The sequence below is a fragment of the Meles meles genome, chromosome 20 (assembly GCF_922984935.1).
Source record: "Meles meles chromosome 20, mMelMel3.1 paternal haplotype, whole genome shotgun sequence".
NCBI lineage: Eukaryota > Metazoa > Chordata > Mammalia > Carnivora > Mustelidae > Meles > Meles meles.
The window spans coordinates 7,967,578-7,973,209 of NC_060085.1; the positions used below are offsets into that span (position 1 = coordinate 7,967,578).

Here is a 5,632-nt window from a genome sequence, read left to right on the forward strand (position 1 = left end):
CCAGCTGGAGGCCGGAGGGACTTGCCTTAGCGAGTCCGTGGCCATCCCTTCTCATCCTCGGCATGTTTTCTTCTCCTGTAGGGGTATTTTCCTTTTATTTCTTTTGTTAAAATTGCGGTATAACTGGGGCACCTGGCTGGCTCAGTGGGAAGAGCACAAGACCCTTGATCTCAGGGTCATGAGTTCGAGCCCCATGTTGGGTGTAGAGATTACTAAAAAAATAATAAACATAACAACTAAAAAAAAATCTTACCATCTTACCCCTGGGGCAAATAATATATTATTTGTTAATTAAAAAAAATCTTAACAGAATTAAATAAATAAAATTGACATACGACTGCTGTATTAGTTTTACTCGTACAATGTAATATTCAGTATTTGTGTACATCGTGAAATGGTCATCACAGTGTTGAGCTAACGTCCATCATGGTAAATGGTGACAAATTTTTTTTCCTTCTGATAAAACTTTTAAGATTTGCTCTTTTAGGGGCACCTGGGGAGCTCAGTTGTTAAGTGTCTGCCTTCAGCTCAGGGCATGGTCCCAGGGTCCTGGGATCGAGCCCTGCATCGGGCTCCCTGCTCGGAGGCAGGAAGCCTGCTTCCCTCTCTCCCCCTCCCCCTGCTTGTGTTCCCTCTTGCGCTCTCTCTCTCTCTGTCAAATAAATAAATAAAATCTTAAAAAAAAAAAAAAAAAGATTTGCTCTTTCAAATACGCAAATACACAAGACAGTATTCACTCCTGTCACTATGCTATACCTTAGTCCCCACGACATTCACTTTATAACTGGAAATTTGTTACCTTTTGATCCCCTTCACTCATTCCACCCACTCCCACAGGCACCTCTAGCCACTGCCAATGGGTTCTCTGTGTCCATGAGCTTGGTTTTGTTTTTGTTGAGTTGAGTTTGGTATTTGTCTTTCTCTGTCTAACTTATTTCATTTGGTACAATGCCCTCAAAGTCTTTGTTGTTGCAAATGGCAACATTTCTATCTTTTTCATGGTTGAATAATATTCCCACCCTTGGCCTTTCAAATTAAAAAAAAAAACAAAAAACCAGGCAGGGGGGCGTGTACCTGACTCTTGATTTCGGCTCAGGTCATGGTCTCGGGGTTGTGAGACTGAGCCCCACGTCAGGCTCAGCGCTGGGCATGGAAACTGCTTAAGATGCTCTCTCTCCCTCTGCCTCTGCCTCTCCACGTGTGCACACTCTCTATCATTCAAAAAAAAAATTATTAAAAAAAATACCAACAAAAAAACGAAACGGGGCCTAGTGGTGAGGACCCAGGTAGTTCTAGAGAATGGACATGTTGGAGAGCGGACACAGAGGGGAGAGACACCCAGACAACCCCATCTCTCCTTCACCATCATCTGAGCAGCCAGCAGACAGTGGGATGGTCGGTCAGGTCGTGCTCAGTCATGGTGAAATACTAAAAGAAGAGAAAGGACGGACACCATGAACACTGGACTGTCTGCCACAAGGATGCTTCTACAAGAAAGGCCAGACGCAGACCTGAGTCCCAGCGTGTCACTGAGGAATGAGTCCAGGCCCCAGTCCTTGTGCTGGATGAGGCCAGTGATGGACAAAGGCCCCCGTTGCAGCTCAACACCCCACGGTCACAAGCTGGCCCCCCAAGCAGAGGATTATTTGCCCCCAAACATTCATGGTGCTGGGGCGGGGAGCCTCTGCCTGAGATCACCTTCTAACACCCTGGGTAGAATGGACCCACCATGGGCCAAACCCCAACACTCACGGCCTGCTTACGTCACCCGAACAGAAGAGGGAGAAATGCCACGTGTTAGATGTTTGGAGTTTACACTCCCTGTGGCCAGCTTCATCCTGGCAAAGAAGAGACAATAGACCTCCTTTGCCAGGCCCTGGGACAAAAACCGAATTTTTCAGTATGTCCATGCCAAAGGTGTCCAAGGAACTGTGATCTGGTGTCCACGCATTTCTAGTCTATTTTGGGGATGTGACGGTTCATTTTAGGTGTGAACTCGGCCTGGCCACAGTGTCCAGATACACAAGGCCAAACATTATTCTGGATGTTTCTGTGAGGGTGTTTTTGGGATGATATTCCCAGAAATCAGTAGCCTTTGTGTAAAGCAGATTGCCCTTCATAATGGAGGTGGGCCTTGTCCAATAAGCTGAAGGCCTGGATAGAACCAAAGGATGACCTTCCCTGAGCAGAAGGGGATTCTGCCAGCACATGACCTTGGAGCCTACCCTGTAGCATCGACCCTTCCTGTGTCTCCAGCCTGCCAGTTTTGGACTTGGCAAGCTATACAAGGCCCTGAACCCAATTTCTTAAAGTCAGTTGGACTGCAATCACAAAATTCCAGAAGCTGGAGGGTTAAACCACGGAAATTTATTTTTTCACAGTTCTGGTGACTAGGAAGTCCAAATTCAAGGTGCCAGAAAATTCACTTTCCAGTGAGCCCTCTCTTCCTGGCTTATGGACAGATACTTCCTGCTGTGTGCTCACTAGGCAGAGAGAGGCAGAGAGTGGGGGGGAGACTTGCTGAGGGGGAGATGGAGCTCTCCAGTGTCTGGCCTTACAAGGACACTAACCCCATTAGATCTAGGCCCCCCCCATGACCTCATTTGACCTTACTTACCCCCTTACAGGCCTATCTTCAAATGCAGTCACGTTGGGGATCAGGGCTTCCATATGAATTTGGGGGTTGGGGGGACACGATCCAGGTCACAGCAAATCTCCTTCTATCCACGTGCACATCTGACTCGTTCCATCTCTCTGGAACACGCTGACAGAAGTGGGACAAGACTTTCTAAAAAAAACCAAAACACCAGCACTGTTTGTCACAGACGACGGAGCGCACGTGCAAACCTAGGGTTCCCCTCCCCTCGATGGCTTCACGTATCACCTCTGGAGGGCCGCCTCCCACCCCATCTCCAGTGCTGTGTTGGCAGCAGACGGAAGAGTGCGGTGGTTAAGGTTAAGGGCACGAACACCAGCATTGGCTAGCCTGCAGGTAATGCCAGTTTCTGCAGGACTGTGTGATCTTGGGTGGGTTATTATCCCTCTCTGGGCCTCATTCCAGCTATAACATAGGGCGATGACAGGAGCTAGGGCATAGCGTGTGCTGATGGTCATGTCTGTGGACATCTGGTTGTTGTTGCCTTTTTTTTTTTTTTGACAGATCACGGGTTGACAGAGAGGAAGGCAGAGGGGGAGGGAGTGGCTCCCTGCTGAGCAGAGAGCATGATGTGGGGCTCGATCCCAGGACCCCGGGATCATGACCGGAGTCGAAGGCAGAGGCTTAACCCACTGAGGCATCTAGGCGCCACCCCCCTTTTTTAAAAGAATTTATTTATTTATTTGACAGACAGAGATCACAAGTAGGCAGAGAGGCAGGTAGAGAGAGAGGAGGAAGCAGGCTCCCTGCTGAGCAGAGAGCCCGATACAGGGCTCGATCCCAGAACCCTGAGACCATGACCTGAGCCGAAGGCAGAGGTTTAACCCACTGAGCCACCCAGGTGCCCCCCCCCCCCCTTTTTAAAGATTTTATTTATTTGACAGAGAGATACAGCGAGAGAGGGAACACAAGCAGGGCGAACGGGAGGAGAAGCAGGCTCCCTGCTGAGCAAGGAGCCCCACGAAGGGCCCAATCCTAGGATCCCAGGACCTTAAGATCATGACCTGAGCCAAAGACAGGTACTTACGGACTAAGCCACCCAGGCGCCCCTCTTCAACACCTTTTAAAGAAGCCTTCTCAAGTGCTCCTCTTTGTCCCAACAGAGGAGGGTGTCTAACCAGTCTGGGCAGGGCACCAAGTTAAGTCTGAGCTGAATCCTTGTGGGCGCGGAGGAGGGAGGCCGGGGAGCGGAGGCCGCGTGTGAGGGCAGTCATGCTGAAGGGTCGTGTGTGGAGGCCTGAAGACCAGAAAAGAACAAAAGGGGACCCACGGTCAGGTGCGCGCAGCTGCTGTTTTGAAGCAGGTGGAGAAAGGATTGACAAGAACTGCAGGTAGCGGAGGGGAGCGGGGCCTCACGGGGCACACTCCGCATTCTGAGCATCCGGGACTGATTAAACAGGTAAAACCTACACTTAGCCTAAAAGGGGTAGATCTCCCTTCCGAGATGGCTGCTCCTCCCAGTCAGGAGACCAGAGCTGAGCTGGAGGGGGCCTGCGCCTCTCTCCCCCCTTCTGGCCTACCCCACCATCTGTGATCCAGGACAAGTTCCTTAACCTCAGGGCTCAGCTGCCTCGTCTGGGAAGAGGCCACTGGGCGATCACAGGCGGAATCTGCTCGGGTTGCCTTGAGGATTTCATCCAAGAACCCAGTCCCGGGGCCGCAGGGACAGCCTCACGTGGGAGCTCGCAGGCCATTCGGGTTCTGAAGCCCCGCCCCGGATCTGCTCTGTGGGTGTGGCCCAGCCTTCCGAAGGGTGATAGACCCTCCGAGGGATTCTGGTAGCCACTCTAAAAATGTGGATTCTGTGGGGCGCCTGGGTGGCTCAGTGGGTTAAAATCTCCGTCTTAGGCTTAGGTCATGGTCTCAGGGTCCTGGGATCGAGCCCCGCATCGAGCCCCGCATCGAGCCCCGCATTCCCCTTCTCTCTCTGCCTGCCTCTCTGCCTACTTGTGATCTCTGTCAAAGAAATAAATAAAATCTTTTTAAAAAAAATTTTAAAAATGTGGATTCTAGCACACACTTAAATCTGGAGTTTAAAAAAAATGGTAACTTTAATCACATGGTCACAATAGCTGGGAATTCCTTGCTGGGAGGACCCTGACTTTCTCTGAGATTTGGCAAGCAGGCAGGGTAGGTTGGGGAGTCCGTGGGTTTGCCCCACTGGAGGCACTGCTTCCTCCGCTGTTCACAGATTTTCCAGATGGTAAGACTAACACTGTACTTTTTATAAAAACACAAATTCCAGATGTCCACCAGCGAGGGTCTCAGAACCTCCAGGAGCTTCTCCAGGCTTGGGATTGGAACAGCCCCCTTGCCCGGGTGCCTACTTGGCGAAGGTGGGAAGCCCTGCTCAGGCGAGTTCTTTGCTGATTTCTCTAGAACGAATCCTGTGTCAGGGCAGAGGAGTGACACAATACAGATGAATAAATCAAGTGACGAGTTAAGCTGTTTTTGTTCAGTTGTCTTGCTCCCCACTGTGACTATAGCTCCCAGTGGGGAGAACCTCTTTGCTTTTTTTTTTTTTTTTTTTTTAAAGATTTTATGTATTTATTTGAGAGAGGGAGTGAAAGAGCACAAGCAGGGGGAGCGGTAGAGGGAGAGGGAGAAGCAGGCTCCCTACAGAGCAGGGTGCCCAATGTGGGACTCCATCCCAGGACCCTGGGATCACGACCTGAGCCGAAGGCAGATGCTTAACCATCTGAGCCACCCAGACACCCTCCTTTTTTATTTTCTTATATTAATTTTAATTTTTTTGAGAGGCGGAGGGGCAGAAGGTGAGAGGGAGAGAAGCCAAGCAGGCCCCATGCCCAGCGGGGAGCCAGACATGGGGCTCGATCTCACAACCCTGTGATCACCACCTGAGTTGAAACCAAGAGTCGGACGCCTCACCGACTGAGCCACCGGATGCCCCACTTTCCTTTACAATTTTCTTCTAGCAACTGAGGTATGATTATCACAGAGAGAGGACCTAGCAAA

General features: G+C 50.4%; 1 long non-coding RNA gene across 1 annotated transcript; it reads right to left on the reverse strand.

Moving 5' to 3' along the window:
* Positions 1 to 1,192: 1,192 nt before the first annotated feature.
* Positions 1,193 to 3,886, reverse strand: LOC123932251. The gene is made up of 3 exons (XR_006816405.1): positions 3,684 to 3,886; positions 2,618 to 2,764; positions 1,193 to 1,428 (listed from the first exon to the last, which is right to left on the reverse strand). It is a non-coding gene; the product is annotated as an uncharacterized LOC123932251 (long non-coding RNA).
* Positions 3,887 to 5,632: the final 1,746 nt, after the last annotated feature.